Source organism: Geotrypetes seraphini, chromosome 8 (genome assembly GCF_902459505.1).
Source record: "Geotrypetes seraphini chromosome 8, aGeoSer1.1, whole genome shotgun sequence".
Taxonomy (NCBI): domain Eukaryota; kingdom Metazoa; phylum Chordata; class Amphibia; order Gymnophiona; family Dermophiidae; genus Geotrypetes; species Geotrypetes seraphini.
The window spans coordinates 192,710,182-192,725,370 of NC_047091.1; the positions used below are offsets into that span (position 1 = coordinate 192,710,182).

Sequence of the window (15,189 nt, forward strand, 5' to 3'; positions counted from 1 at the left end):
GCTTTGGGAAAGCTGGCGGTTTCTTAGCTGGCTTCCCTGATGGTGCAAGGTCTCCTGATACCGATGTCGATGCAGGAGTCTTTGATGTCTGCGAGGTCTTTTCGATGTCCATGGCCGCGTCAAACAATTTCCCCTGCTGAAACCAATGAGCTTTGACAGAGCACTTCTATAAGGTGGAACACCGGGCGCAAGTCTCCACCTGGTATTCAGGGCCTAGACACTGGAGACACCAACTATGAGGGTCGGTGAGGGAAATAGGCCTCTAACACTTATAGCACTTTTTAAAGCCTGTTAACGGTTTCGATATGGATGGGAATATGGCTTCAGCAAAATTAAACTCAATTTTGCCAGAGAGAAAAAAAGGCCGAAGCCAATGAGAAAAGAAAAAAAGAGTTAAAGTTTTCTGATTTTTTTTAACTGGAGAAAGAAAAAATTAATATACTAAAAAAAAATTAGACAAAAAATTTAAAGGAAAAAGACACGAAGCAGGAAGGCAAGGCAAACTGAACAGAGTTTAGTCCAAAAACAACTTCGCTCCGTGGAAAATGAAGAATTGAGGAATCGCGAGCCTACGTCGGACGGGAAGGCACTCGCCCATGTGCGGTGTGGGCAGTTGCGAAGTTTCTGAAAACTTAAAAGTGGTGATGAACTTTTAAAGCTGTCCAGACCAGGGCTCCATTGATGACGTCACCCACATGTGAGAATATGCTGCCTGCTTTTCCTGGGATAAATGATTGCTATTCAGAGAGATAGTAGAGCAAACTGACAGATGGAGTGGACTCCTTGGGTCTTCATTTGAGTAATTTGGGCATAAAGCTGTTCAGCTACGCCGATGATATTACCATCATTATCTCTTGTAACACAGCTTTGTCCCATATTATACATACGATTGGGTCTGTACTGAAATTGATGGATTCATGGATGCAGAAATTTAAGCTTAAATTAAATCATGATAAAACTAAGTTTTTTGTTGCATCACCGCAAAACATTTCCCATGAACCATCAATCAGTATAGACGCAACTCTGCATACAATTCACCCAATGATTAAAATATTGGGAGTTGTTTTTGATCAGCATCTGACCATGAAAAATCAGATAAATATCGTGGTATAAAAGGGCTATTACACTTTATGGAAGTTGCGTACCATAAGGCGGTATTTTGAGGTTTTGGCTTTTAAACTTCTGGTTCAGTCACTGTTGAATCTTCTTGATTACTGCAACAGTGTCTATTTGACAAGTACCAAGAAAGATATGGCCAGACTTAGACTGATTCAGAATACGGCAGTCAGGTTGATCTATGGCTTGAAGAAGTGACCATGTAACGCCGTTCTACCGCTAGTTCGATTGGCTTCTGATGAAAGCTTGAGTTTTGTTCTAACTGGGTTGTCTTTGCTATAAAGTTATGTATGATACTGTTCCACTTTACATGGCCGATAGATTTCTTACGGCATCTTATAAGTATAATAGAAGATCACATGTCCTGTTCATTTTTCCATCCATTCAGGGTTGTAAAAGCAAAAAATTTCTTGATCATACATTAGCATTTCAGGCAGCTTCATACGATAAAGAATTTCAACCGTTGTTGCTTACAGCTTATTCTTATAAACATTTTAGTACTCAGTTGAAAACTTTTTTTTTTTCAAAATATCTGGCTAATTAGTTCAATTGTGTTTCTTTTGTTATTTTTTATATAATCATTTGTAAACCGCATTGAACTTATAGTTACTCGGTCTAAAGCACTATGTTATGTTATGAAGCGAGATTGAGGTAAAAGAAGTTGAAATCTACAAGAAAGTGAGAGTAACAGCCCAAAGCCATCTCCACAACCAACTGAGCGAGGTGTATGGGAGAAAAGGTAACCTTCATGATAAAGCGCAGCAGCTGCAGTAGAGACTTCAGGGCAGAGCCAGGTTTCAGTTAGTGCAGGGATCTCAAAGTCCCTCCTTGAGGGCCGCAATCCAGTCAGGTTTTCAGGATTTCCCCAATGAATATGCATTGAAAGCAGTGCATGCATATAGATCTCATGCATATTCATTGGGGAAATCCTGAAAACCTGACTGGATTGCGGCCCGAGGGGCTTTGAAACCCCTGAGTTAGTGCAAGCAAGTAGAGCATTTGAGAGATAAAGAGGTGTTAGATGTAAGCAAGCTTGTTGGAGATGGAGCGGACATTTCACAGGGCATATGAGAAAAGCAGAGAATAGGTGGGAAGGAGAGGAACAGAAATAAGATTGTAGACATTGTGGTGTGACCTGCTTGAGTAGAGCAGTTGATTAGAAAGACCAGGATTGGGATTGATATCCTTGAAAGAGAGCAATAGAAAGAGCAAGAGATTACAGAAAAGAGTAGCAGAGTCATGAGGACTGTACCGCAGAGAAGATGCAAAGTGGGGATGGATGAATGAGAGAAATAATTTTTTTTTTTTAAGTATTTATATAAAAGTGGTTTACATTCAGGTACTCAAGCATTTTTCCCTATCTGTGGGATCACACTCTTTCTAATGTACCTGGGGCAATTAAGTGACTTACCCAGGGTCACAAGGAGCAGTGGGGGATTTGAACCCACAGCCTCAGGGTGCTGAAGCTATAGCTCTAACCACAGCACCACACACTTTAGAGCTGAGAAGAGGGTAGAAGACAAAAGGGAAAGTGAGGTGATGAATTCAAAAAGTGGTCAATGTGGTCTTTAGGAGTTCAGTGGTTTGGGGTGGAGAAAGAGAATGGAAAAAGTCAGTATCAAGACGAGGTGACAGGAGCCATTGAGGTGAAAGAGAAAAGAGTAGACACCTGGAGCGGACACCCTAAGTGGAATGAGGTGGACAAGGGAGTTGACCAAAGAACACTGGAATATGCAGGTGGCTGGAAAAGCTCCTTAGTAGTCAATAAGATTTATCCTAGACCATGAGAAATCTAAGACAAATCCGAAAATTCTTCGACAGGAAACAAGTCCTACTTTTGGTACAATCTTTTATCCTTGGACCAATAGACTACTGCAACATACTTTACCTCCCATGCCCAGCGTCCATGATAAAACAATTACAAACAATACAAAATACAGCCCTGAGACTCGTCTACTCACTAAAAAAATATGACCATATCACAGAGGCTTACCATGACTCACACTGGCTTCCAATACTAGCAAGAGTACACTTCAAATTCTACTGCCTACTTTTCAAGTTTATTCAGGTTTTTGATTAAACGCTTATCCAAAGGTACAAAGCGTTGTACATAACAAAAATTTTTAAAAAGTTAATAAGGAAAGTAATATTTTAACAAATTAGACATACAAAATTAAATTGTGAGACATACTTGGGTAAACTAACTTATTTAACCCACGAGAAACAATGGGAAAAAAGGGGAGAACTATTAACGGAGAAAGTCCAACCTACTGTAATAATTGACTAACTCAATCCTCTTCAACCAGGCACAGGAGAACCCACTCACTATTCACACACCCATCATCCAAAAATGTCAAACGAAAAAAACTATATGACAACCTAATAGCCTCCAAAGCAGCTAAACTGGACAGACAAATCACCGTTCTGTTATCATCAACCACAGACTACAAAACCTTCAAGAAAGATATTAAAACCATACTCTTCAAAAAATACATAAAATCCATCTAACACAACCAATCCCTACCCAATCCCCTCCAACCCTCTCAATACCCTTAATACACCCCAATGCGCTTCTAACTACCCAACAAAATCTAAAATGCTGCTAATTTACCCAACACTTATCACCTTAAGATCTCGACTTCTCTTTGGTAATTCTTATTACCCAACATCTATCACCTAAGATCTCGACTACTCCTTGGTACTTCTTAAGTAAATATTATGACATCGCTTATGTTATTCCATTTGGTACTTCTTAAGTAAATATCTGACTTCGCTTATGCTATTCCTTCATACTTTAATGTAATTCTTGGTAATTTTGATGAAATCCACCTTGAACCGCAAGGCATTGGCGGAATAGAAATCACTAATGTAATGTAATGTAGATATGGGAATGGAATGGGGTAGACTGCAAGACCTCTTCAGTAGTCGGTAAGATTTATCCTAGATATGGGAACGGGGTGAACTGCATGACCTCTTCAGTAGTCAGTAAGATTTATCCTAGATATGGGAGAATTTCCCTAGGCCTAAATATATGAAAACCTGCTGTGCTAGACTGGGATTAAATTATTAGTCAGAGCAGAACCCTCTTTACCTATAGCCACAGGGCCCGGAAGGATAGGAAGGACTAACACCAATTCATGACTTATATGAAGCACAACTTAGAGGCCCAAGAAGCGCTCATAAAGGGGCACGCTAAGAGTTTCACGCCTGAGAATACATTCATTCTTACTATCCACTCTTCGACAGTGCCGTAGTAAGGTGGAGCTGGCAGTCTGCCCCAGGCGCTGTCTTGGTGAGGGTAATGGCACCCCTGCTCCTCTCTGCCCCTTGCTCCTTCCCACCCCTCTTCCTGCCACACAGGCACCTTCTTTTCCCCACACCTATCTCTTGGCTGGTGTGAGTAGCAACTTCATCTTGCTGCTCACACGAGAATTGGTTCTCCTTCCGATGTCACTTCTGGATCCCACACCCAGGAAGTGATGTCAGAGGGAGAGCTAACAGGAATAGCAGGTTGGAGTTGTTGCTCATGCCAGCTAAGACATAGAGGTATGGTGTGGGTGGGGGAGAGGGGGGGTAAAGGCCCGTGCACGGCAGGAGAGGCATAGAAGAGGGAGGGGGAGAGGTGCCACACACCCTAGCTATGCCACTGTTCTTCAATTTCCTTTTTTTCCTAAATTGTACCTCTCTACAGCTTTCCATCTTTTTCTCTCATCTGGCTCCCCATTTCCTTTCCTCTCGACCCCCCTCCCCCCATATGTGTCATCTCCTTTCTCTCTCTCCCCTGCCTCTGTTTCTCTTTTCTGCCGTTAGGCATCATGTCCGCCTCCTCCAGGCGGCATCATGTCCGCCTCCTCCAGGCGGCATCGGCCTTGTTCTCCTTTCCCTGGGCTCCTTCTCTTCGCTTCTCTCCGGCTCGTGGACGTCAACGGCGTTCAAATCACCAAGAAAAGGCGCGCAAGACCGTTTCCCGCGCGCGCCGCTGCTAAGTTCTGCCGGCCACGCCCCCTCGCTGTAATTTCCGTTGATGGAGGGGGCGTGGCCAGCAGAACTAACAGCGGCGCGCGCGCCTTTTCCCGGTAGGTTTCGCTTAATCCCTTCCCCCATCGCTCTCTCTCAGGCGACAAAGTTGGTTTTGCGGGTCGACGAGCTACGTTGTTTCCTGATATCTCAAAAGTCTCTTATGACATAAAGAATGCGCTGGGGGAGGGGGATACGTTTCCACAGATGTGTCATAAAATCTTTACAGAGAGATACAGCCGCATTAGAAAAGGTTCAAAGAAGAGCGACCAAGGGGATGGAACTACAACGGTTAGGGCTCTTCACCTTGAGGGGAGATAGGATTCAAGTTTACAAAATCCTGAGTGGACTAGAACGGGTACAAGTGGATCGATTTTTTTACTCCATCAAACATTACAAAGACTAGGGGACACTCGATGAAGTTACAGGGAAATACTCTTAAAACCAACAGGAGGAAATATTTTTTCACTCAGAGAATAGTTAAGCTCTGGAATGCGTTGCCAGAGGTTGTGTTAAGAGCAGGTAGCATAGCTGGCTTTAAGAAAGGTTTGGACAAGTTCCTGGAGGATAGACATGGGGGAAGCCACTGTTTGCTCTGGATCGCTAGCATGGAATGTTGTTACTCCACAAGTTGTCACTCTTTGGGGTTCCGGAATCTTGATACTCTTTGGGGTTCTGGAATAGAGAATGACATGGTGGCGGTTACCCGCGGGTAACCCGCCGGAACAGGGAAAGAAAAATAGCAGTCGCTGCGGGGACGGGGACAAGGCCATTCACCGCCCCATGGAGCGGTGAATGGTCTTGTCTCCGCAGTGAGGCATCAAGGATCGCGTGGTCCCCGCCACCACTGCCCGTCCGCCCGTAGCGTTTAGCCAGCTCCCTCCCTCACCTTATATTCCGAGTTTGCCGGCTTCCTTTTTCCCGAGCCGCACGTGTTCAAAAAGCCGTGCACACGCGGCTGCGCAAGTCAATCAATCTTCTCCTGTGACGCAACCGGAAACGAAGTTGCAGGATAGGAGAAGTTTGATTAACTCGCGCAGCCGTACATGCACGGCTTTTTGAATGCGTGCAGCTCAGGAAAAAGAAAGCCAGCAAACTCGGAATATAAGGTGAGGTGGAGGGAGGGTGGGGGCTGCTAGTCCTTTCATAGATCTGTAATATATAAATACTGTTTCGTTGTGGGTATTCTCCCCTCTTTAGCAGAACTGGTTTATCATTTTAAAATCATGTGTGGCACCAATGGCAAGAAAATATAATGATAAAATAGCAACTAATTTTGCCTATTTTTATATATTAAAAAAGTACTACATTTGAAATGTATATCACCCAGTCCATAAGGTGAATGTCCATATTGCTGTCTGTTCTGCTGAGCACTGGCATTGAAACAGCAAAATGCATTTATTGCATACTTGTCCTCTGTCAGAAACATTATGGTGGTATATTAGTTGTGTTGATAAAAATTTATAAACAGCCCTGCCAGCTGAACATCTCTTTCTCTAGTTCAGCAGAACTTTGATTTATAAGAACGGAATAAGCTAAATATTAGAGTACTAAGGCTTATATGGATGCTGCGGGGACAGTAACGGGGCGGTGAAAGGGATGACGGTGACGGGGCGGTGCAGAGGATGGTGAGACGGGGCGGTGACGGGGACCGTTTTTTTCCCCGTGTCATTCTCTATTCTGGAATGTTGCTACTCTTTGGGTTTTGTGATCTGGATTGGCCACTATGAAGACAGGATATTTGGCTAGAATCAGGGGTGGGCAACAAGGGCCGCAATCCAGTTGGGTTTTCAGGATTTCCCCAGTGAATATGTGTGAGATCTATTTGCATGCACTGCCTCCCATTATATGCAAATAGATCTCATGCATATTCATTGGGGAAATCCTAAAAAACCAACTGGATTCGGCCCTCGTTGCCCAACCCTGGATGGACCACTGGTCTGACCCTATAAAGGCTACATTATGTTCTTAATAAGTTTTCTTTTTATGACCCAATGCATCTAAATAATTTTCTAGGCAATACAGCATCCCCTGTGTGAGGGTAGGGATGGGTGAAGATGTAACAGAATGAAAGGCTCTCCCTTTCTTCTTCCTCTGCTTATATTGAAGTCTCAAACAAGATCAATGTGTATAGATTCTGTTGCTTAGTAGTTAGCTTGGTACTTCATGTTCATCGTGTAATTGGTGTTTAATTGGATTTGGCCTCAAAAAATTGAAATAAAGAGCCTGATTTTCAACTGGTACTAGCCAGCAATTTTTAAGGCGCTGACCATTGTGGGCTAAATTTGACCTGGATATTTAATGCAGGGCTAATCCGGGCACCAGCATTGAATATCTGCGTGTTGCCTGGCTGCCGAAAGTTATCCAGATAGTAGCCAGTGTTAGTGCTGGTATCCAGGTAACCATCTGAGCAAGTTAGAGCTGTTACTTATACATTCCAGGCACTGACACCAAATATCACCAGACCTGGATAATTTCTAGTCTCCCAACATTTGAGTTGAATATAGGCAAAAAGAAAATGTAACTTACAGGACATTGCAGTGAGCCTGCTTAGAGCCTCAGACCCAAAAGAGACAGTAGCATGTTCTGTAATAGGGCACTTACAGCTACAAGCCACTCGCGTTTATATGTATAGAAAATCAGCACTTACACAAAGCAGTGCATTCAAACAGGTAGAGCATGGGAGGGGCATAAGCAGGGCTGCCACAAAATGAACTAGGTTATGTGTGCCCTTGCCTCTTTTACGTCACATCTGTTGATGGTATAACTGCAGACACATAAGCAGTTGGTGAGCGACGTATGTGTTTATACCAGTACTAGTCTTATAGCCCGTTACATTAACGGGTGCTATAATATATGTGTGTATGTCTGTCTTCTATTTCTTTCTCTCTCTCTCCTTAGCCCCTTTCTTTCTTTCTGTCTTTCTTTTTCCTTGGCTGTCCACCCCTTGCCTGCTCCCCCTGTCCATTGTCCCTTCCTTTTACGTCCCCTGTGTCCACCAGCACCCCTTCACTGCTCTCCTTATGCAGCAGCAGCCCTTCTCCCTTTGTTTTATCTCCCTCCTGTCCAGCAGCACCTCTTTCCTTCTCCCCCTGTCCAACATTAGGCCTCCGTTAGTCTTTTTCTTCACCCCCCTGTCCATCAGCACCTCTTTCCTTCTCCCCCTGTCCAGCAATAGGCGTCCCTTACTTTTTCTCCCCCCTCCTCCTTCTTATCCCTATGATACACTTACCTTGCTCTTCCCCTGATCAGAGGTTCCCGACAGCCGCCCAGTTGCACCCATTGGAAAAGTTTCCTCTGCCGCATCCCGCACCCCTCCTGATGCGACTCCCGCTGTCTTTCTTTCTGTCTGTCTCTGTCCCTGGCTCCCTTTGTCTGTCTGTCTTTCTGTGTATCTCCCTGCCCCTGTGTCTTTCTTCTTTTCTTTCTGTCTCCCTTCCTCCCTCCGTCTGTCTGTCCAAAGCAGCATTCCCTCCCCCTCCATTTCCCTCCCCCCACACCAGTTCTCTGTGCAGCAGCATTAGCGTTTCCTCTACCCCCCTTTCCCTTCCCGCGGTCCCGACTACAAACACGGTCCCAAGTCCTTTTCCGCCCCCCCCCCTTCCCTTCCCGCGGGTCCGATTACACATGGCGATTCAAGCAGCGTGTGCAGCAGTCTTCACATGCTGCTTCGGGTCCTTCTACTGGCCTGATTTACTCTGGCACGTCCCTGATGACATCATAAGAGATGCGGCAGAGCAAATCAGGGCAGTAGAAGGGCCCGAAGCAGCGTGTGAAGACTGCTGCACACGCTGCTTAAATCGCCAGTCGGGCCCACGGGAAGGGAAGGGGGTGCGGCAAAGGACTCGGGTCCCGGGCAGCGGAAAGTTGTGCTCCTCGGTGGGGGCGCTAAGCGGCCGCGATCCCTCTCCCCCCACCCCCCCGCTGGAGGAACGGAGATCGGCGGATAGCTGCGATCCCGGCTTGTGGAGGCGATCGGGGCTCCTGCGACCACAGACCTACTGATCACGGAAGCACGCAAATAGGAGTGCGCATGCGCGTCAAGCCTTTTATTATATAGGATTCTATTGTGGAATCTAGGTGCCCGGATGCTCTATAGAATATGCTCTGGGGGGGGTCACGTGATGCAGCCTACCTAGTTGGACGCAGGGACGGAGAGCTCCCGCTCCACTGACCCAAAATCGGCGATTACGTCTGCTATTTCCCGCTCCCTTCGGTGTGGCTCCTACTCCAGCTGGTCGGGTAACCTCCCTGCGCCGCGGGGATACCCTCGGGGGGTGACGGTTGCGCCGGGTATGCCCATTAGAGCGGCCCGAAGAGTTCGGGACAAGCGTCTGCCTGCGGCTCCCAAGATGGCGACGGAGCATGCTGCCTTTACGATCCCGGCTGGGGACTGGATAGCGGACATCACTAAGTCCGTCTCGGCTGCGCTAGCGGATCGGCTGAATAAACTGCAGTCGGCTGTGGACGAGGTAAATGAGAAATTTGATTCCCACAGCCGACGTCTGCTAGAGGTGGAGCAGCGAGTGTCCGATCAGGAGGACACGTGCACGGGCCTGGCTGCACAAATGGCGGAGCTCCGGAAGACCACCAAGGCACTGGAAGACAAACTGGAGGAACAGGAGAATCGAAGCCGCCGTAATAACCTGCGGCTCGTTGGGCTCCCGGAGACGGTGGGGGATCAGGACTTGTACAACATCTTTTCTGTCTGGCTCCCTGCTACCTTGGGTCTGCCCGCGGAGGCGACACGTTATGGCTGTGAAAGAGCCCACCGCATCGGAGCCAAGCCTGCAGACGGGAGGAGAGTGTGCTCTGCCATTGCCCGCTATAACAACTGGAGGGAGAAAGAGCTGATCCTCCAGGCCTACCGTAAGAAGGGGGCTCTGGACTATGAGGGCTCCAGGGTGCTGGTCTTCAACGACTACTCCGTGCGGGTTGCAGCTCAACGCAAGCTTCTGGCACCATTCTGCACAGATCTACACAATCGAGGGGTGCGATTCTCATTGGTGTTTCCGGCAAAGTTGAGAGTATGGCATGCTGGAGTAACCCACACCGCGTCTACAGTTGAGGAAGCCAGGGCACTGATGGCGCGACTGCCCGCCTGAGATGACCAAGGGGGCCGTTTGATTTTGATTTCTTCTCATGCTTCGGAGGGGTTCCTTTGGGGTATGCTTGAGTTCTGGGTGCCATGGTGTGCCTTCTGCGGGCCTTGGTGGTGTGGGAACGTCACTTCGCCTTGCAAGCAGCAGTTGAGTATGCCTGGCTGCTTTTTTTTCGTGACTGGCATCTGGAGAGACCTAGGATTCTTGTTCCGGTGGGACCCGCTTGAATTCTGAGATCTGCCATCTCTGCTTTGGTCCCTGGACCTGAACTTACACCTGCTTCTCTTTGAACCTTCTCCACTCTTCCGCTGATTTGTCCGGACTTGCTGACTGGGGGGGAACGGGAGTGGAGATTATGGGGGAAGGGGGCGGGAGGTCTCTGTGTAGGCTGGGAGGGATCTGATTTTGGGTTTGTGTGCCGTAGGGGTGCGCTTGCTTTGGGAGGTTGGGGAGGGGGAGGTGGGTTGGTGGGCTGGATGCGAGGAGATTGCGAGTGGGTGTGTATGTGTGTATGGGGGATGTTTGGGGGTACTGCAGGGGGGAGGGGGAGGGCTCATCGGGAGAAGAGACTGCGACACTACCTTCTGGGAGCGGCAGAGCTCGGCTGGGAGGCTAGGCTTGCTCCCCTACTTTCAGATTCTGCTGAGTTGTCACATGAGCGGCCTGATGACCCGGGATGAGCCACACTCTTTGCTGAGGGGGGGTGGGAGCTGGAGTATCCCTCCTTTGTTTCTTGCTTCTTCTCTCCTTTTTCTCTTTCTCCAGTGTCTTTCTGCTTTGGTATCCTTCTGTCTTCTTTCTCTATGGCGGACTTGACAGTGGTCTCGTTTAATGTGAATGGTATCCACTCCCCCATTAAGAGGTCTCGTATTCTGACTGGCCTGCGAAAGGCAGGGGCGGACATAGTTTATCTGCAGGAGACCCATCTCACTCAGAGCGAACATGCCAAATTGAGGAACAACTGGGTTGGGGAAGTCTACTCCTCCGCGTTTAGTGGGAGGCAGCGTGGGGTGGCGATTCTGCTGCACAAGAGGTTGCCATTTACGCTGCATAAACAAATTCTTGATCGGGATGGGCGATACATCATAGTTCTGGGGGAGGTCTGGGGCCTGAAAGTGTTCCTTTGTAATTTATATGCTCCGAATGTTTACTGCCATAAATTTTTTTCTAAAATCCTGTCCTTAGTGTCCACATATCCTGAGTACCAAGTGATCCTGGGGGGTGATTTCAATATCACGGCGGCTCCGGGGGTGGACTGCAAGCCTCCTAGGGCTCGACTGGGGGATCATGACGACAAGGGTGTGGGTTTTCTGATGCACAATTTAGCTCTTATTGATGTGTGGCGTGCCTTACACCCTTTTGACTCTGAGTTCACTTTTTACTCCCATGTTCACCAGGTTTATGCCAGGTTGGATTATCTCCTTGATAAACGCTTGTTCTCCTGGGTTCATAAAGCTGAGATTCTTGAGAACACGCTTTCTGACCACGCGATGGTGAGACTCACCCTGACTTTATCAAGGGGTCGACCAGCGTCCTCCTGGAAATTGTCCCCGCACTTGTACTGTGACCCCGAGTTTCGCACTTTCTTACGGGCAAGATGGGTAGATTATCAGGCTACTAATGCTACTCCGGAGGTGGGGCCGGTGTCCTTTTGGTATGCTTCCAAGGCGGTTATGAGGGGCCACATTATAGCCTATACAGCTGCTAAGCGACGGGAACGAGAGGGGGAGCTTTTGACTCTTACTCAGCAACTACATGGGTTCCTTAGGGCGCATATAGCCACTTTATCTGAGGCGGACCGTCTGGCCTATCAGGGGGTGAGGAAGAAGATAGAGGCCCTGCTTGTTCAACGCGCAGAACAATCTCTCTCCTACCAACGGTATAATCTCTATCGATGGGGCGGTAAGGCGGGGAAACTTCTTGCTAATTTGGTGCGACCCTTCAAAAAATGGCAAATTATCACGGCTATTCGTGATGCCCAGGGGACTCGGCATGAGGGGGAGACGCAGATCGCTGCTCAGTTTGTACAGTATTACGAAGCTCTCTATGGGCGCCGGCCGCTGGACAGGGATGCCTTGGAGGCTTTCTTTCGGGGCCTTCAGGTTCCTCGGTTGGATGATGCCCAGGCCACTTCTCTTAGTCAGCCGATCACTATGGAGGAGGTGAGGGCTGCTGTTAAAACTCTCACACTCACCAAGGCGCCTGGGCCGGATGGGTTTGGGCCGGAATACTATAGGATTCTGCCTGATTTGATTGCGCAGCCCCTGTGCGAGATGTATAATGCAGTGGCAGCGGAGGGAGGCGCATTCCCGGATAACATGGCCCATGTGGTCCTGATCCCCAAGCCTGGCAAGGATCCGGATCTGGTGGGTTCCTTTCGGCCTATTTCCCTCTTGGACCAGGACATTAAACTTTTGGCTATGATACTGGCGCACCGGTTGAACCGTTATCTTCCGGCCCTGATTCACGCGGACCAGGTTGGTTTTGTCCCGGGACGCTATGCCTCTATGAATTTGATGAAAGTCTTGGGGGCCATCTATGCCCGGTCGGGGAAGGGAGGGTTAGAGGCAGTGGCGGGTCTGGACATGGAAAAGGCATTTGACAGTATCTCCTGGGACTATCTTTTTTGGGTTATGGGACGGGGGGGTTTCCAGGGGTGGTTTTTGGCCTGGGTGTCTGCTTTATACACTAATCCTAGGGCGCGCCTTCTGATTAATGGGGGACTCACTATGGACTTTGGGTTGCAGCGGGGTACCCGTCAGGGTTGTCCTCTGTCCCCGCTCCTTTTTCTCCTGGCTATTGAACCGTTGGCTGCTAAAATAAGGCAAGATGGGGGGATTCAGGGGATTCAGATAGGGGGTCAGGAATGTAAAATTAGCCTTTTCGCTGATGACATCTTGCTGTATTTCGACCAGGTCACCCCCCATTTGTCTAGAGCTCTGGATGTCGTTCGGGCATTTGGAGCCTTGTCCGGTCTGCAAGTCAACTGTAGCAAGTCGGAGCTCTTGTTGTTGGGCGGGGGTCCCCCGGTATCATGGCACGCCTTGCTACCTATTCCCCCTACCACTAAGGCTATGCGTTATCTGGGCATTTTTCTTAGCACGGACTTAGCTACGCTTTATAAAGTCAATGTCCAGCGACCCTTGGAGGCCATCGGGAAGTTATGTCGGTCCTGGCAGGACTTGCCGCTGGGCATTTTGGGGCGGGTGGCTCTGGTTAAGATGGTTATGTTACCAAATATCTTATACCCTTTGCAGACTATGCCGCTCTGGCTTCATCGCCGGGACGAGTTCTCGTTTAAAGCAGCTATCTCACGGTTTATATGGAGAGCTAGGGCTCCGCGGATAGGGATGCTTAAATTCACCCTGGATAAATGTTTCGGCGGTCTTAGCCTTCCAGATCTTCGGATGTATAATGTGGCTGCGCTTTTTAGGTGGATTCATGAAGGGTATACCGGGCACACTCGATACTCCCCGGGGGAGTGGATGATGGGCTGGTGTTCTCCTTTTCAATTTATCCATCTTCTTCATTCCCAAACGGACCTGGCGCGGCGGTCCCAGACAAGTCTTAGCTTTCTTCGTCCGTTCAGGATGGCGTGGCGGTGGTGGCGGCGTAGACAGGGTTTGCCCGGGGAGATCTCCCCCTTTGTGCGCTTTGAGGGCAATTCTCAATTTCTGCCCGGTTGGGGTCGATCAGTGTTTCGTGGTTGGACGGCCCGGGGTTGTGTGAGTATGGACCAACTGTTAGAGTTGAGTCCTGAGGGCTTTCCTTCCTTTCAACAGCTTAGGGAGCGGTGGGATCTCCCCTCCCGATATTTCTTCTCTTACTTACAACTTCGACATTATTGGGAAGCGGAACGGAGAGGCCGGGAGGGGGCTTGGGTTAGGGGGCGCCTGGACACCCTTTTTGCGGTGACCCCTGAGACTGCTAACACTCTGGCTTACTGGTATCGTCTGTTGAAATCGTCCATTTCCTTGACTGTGCTTGCCCCGTTACGCTCTCGTTGGGAGCAGGAGTTGGGGTTGAGTCTTCCTGAGCCGCACTTTTTGACCTGTTTCAAGACTCTTTACACCTACACTAAATCCGCTGACTTTCAGGAGCTTCAGTTTAAGATCCTTCATCGAGCATACTTTACCAAGCAGCGGGGGGCCCGTTTGGGGCTTTGGGATAGTGCCCTATGCGTAAAGTGTCACACTCAGGCCGGAACTTACCTTCATTCCTTCTTGGAGTGTCCCACGCTGCGTATTTGGGGGGATGCACTCCCTCTTCTGGAGCGCGTAGTGGGCCGCACTGTGGAGTGGGACTATGGGTTCCTCCTTCTGGGGCTGCAGCATTCCCTCCAGGATCAGGGGTTTCTTGTCCCTCAGTGTCGTTTCTTTTATAATGTTATCCTTCTTGTTAAAAAGTTGATCTTGACTTATTGGATGTCGGAGGATTCGCCTCCGGCGTCTCGGTGGCGGAGTAGACTTCTGGAGATGGCCCGCTTTGAGGTACGGTCTTATGCTAGATCTCCGTACCGGGATACGAGACATTATCCCAGGACAAGCAGGCAGCATATTCTTGACTGATGGGTGACGGCACCGACGGAGCCCCGGTACGGACACTTTTAGAGTGATTGCACTCTAAGAACTTGGAAAGTTCTAGAGACCGCACCGCGCATGCGCGAGTGCCTTCCCGCCCGACCCCGACGCGCGGTCCCTCAGTTTCTTAGTTTCCGCGGAGCTAAGAAGTCGCATTTTCAACGGCTGTTGAAATATTTTTTCATTCGCCTTCCCGCTCGCGTAAACTTTTTCGGGTTCTTTTTGCCCTTCCGTTTTTCTTTCTTTTAAAAAAAAAAAAAAAAATTTCTCTTGTTTTTGTCAAGTTTCTTGATTTGACCCGGCGGGGCCTACTGCCATCATCGAGGCCTCGGCCTTCGATTTGGCAGAAGCCGTTTTTACGTTCATGCCCCCCC

At 48.6% G+C, this 15,189-nt stretch overlaps 2 protein-coding genes across 3 annotated transcripts in view; one reads left to right on the top strand and one right to left on the bottom strand.

The window, feature by feature from the left end:
* Window positions 1–4,905, bottom strand: part of C8H5orf52 (chromosome 8 C5orf52 homolog) — an 84,650-nt gene extending 79,745 nt beyond the window's left edge. Inside the window, exon 1 of the mRNA XM_033955799.1 lies at window positions 4,798–4,905. The gene's annotated coding sequence lies outside the window, so the exon portion shown is untranslated. The remainder of the gene's footprint in view (window positions 1–4,797) is intronic.
* DUSP18 (dual specificity phosphatase 18) overlaps window positions 4,604–15,189 on the top strand; it is a 44,139-nt gene continuing 33,553 nt past the window's right edge. Inside the window, exon 1 of one of the 2 annotated variants that reach the window (XM_033955798.1) lies at window positions 4,604–4,662. The gene's annotated coding sequence lies outside the window, so the exon portion shown is untranslated. Of the gene's footprint in view, window positions 4,663–5,132; window positions 5,193–15,189 lie in introns of those variants that run through there. The other variant, XM_033955797.1, reaches the window with a different exon arrangement.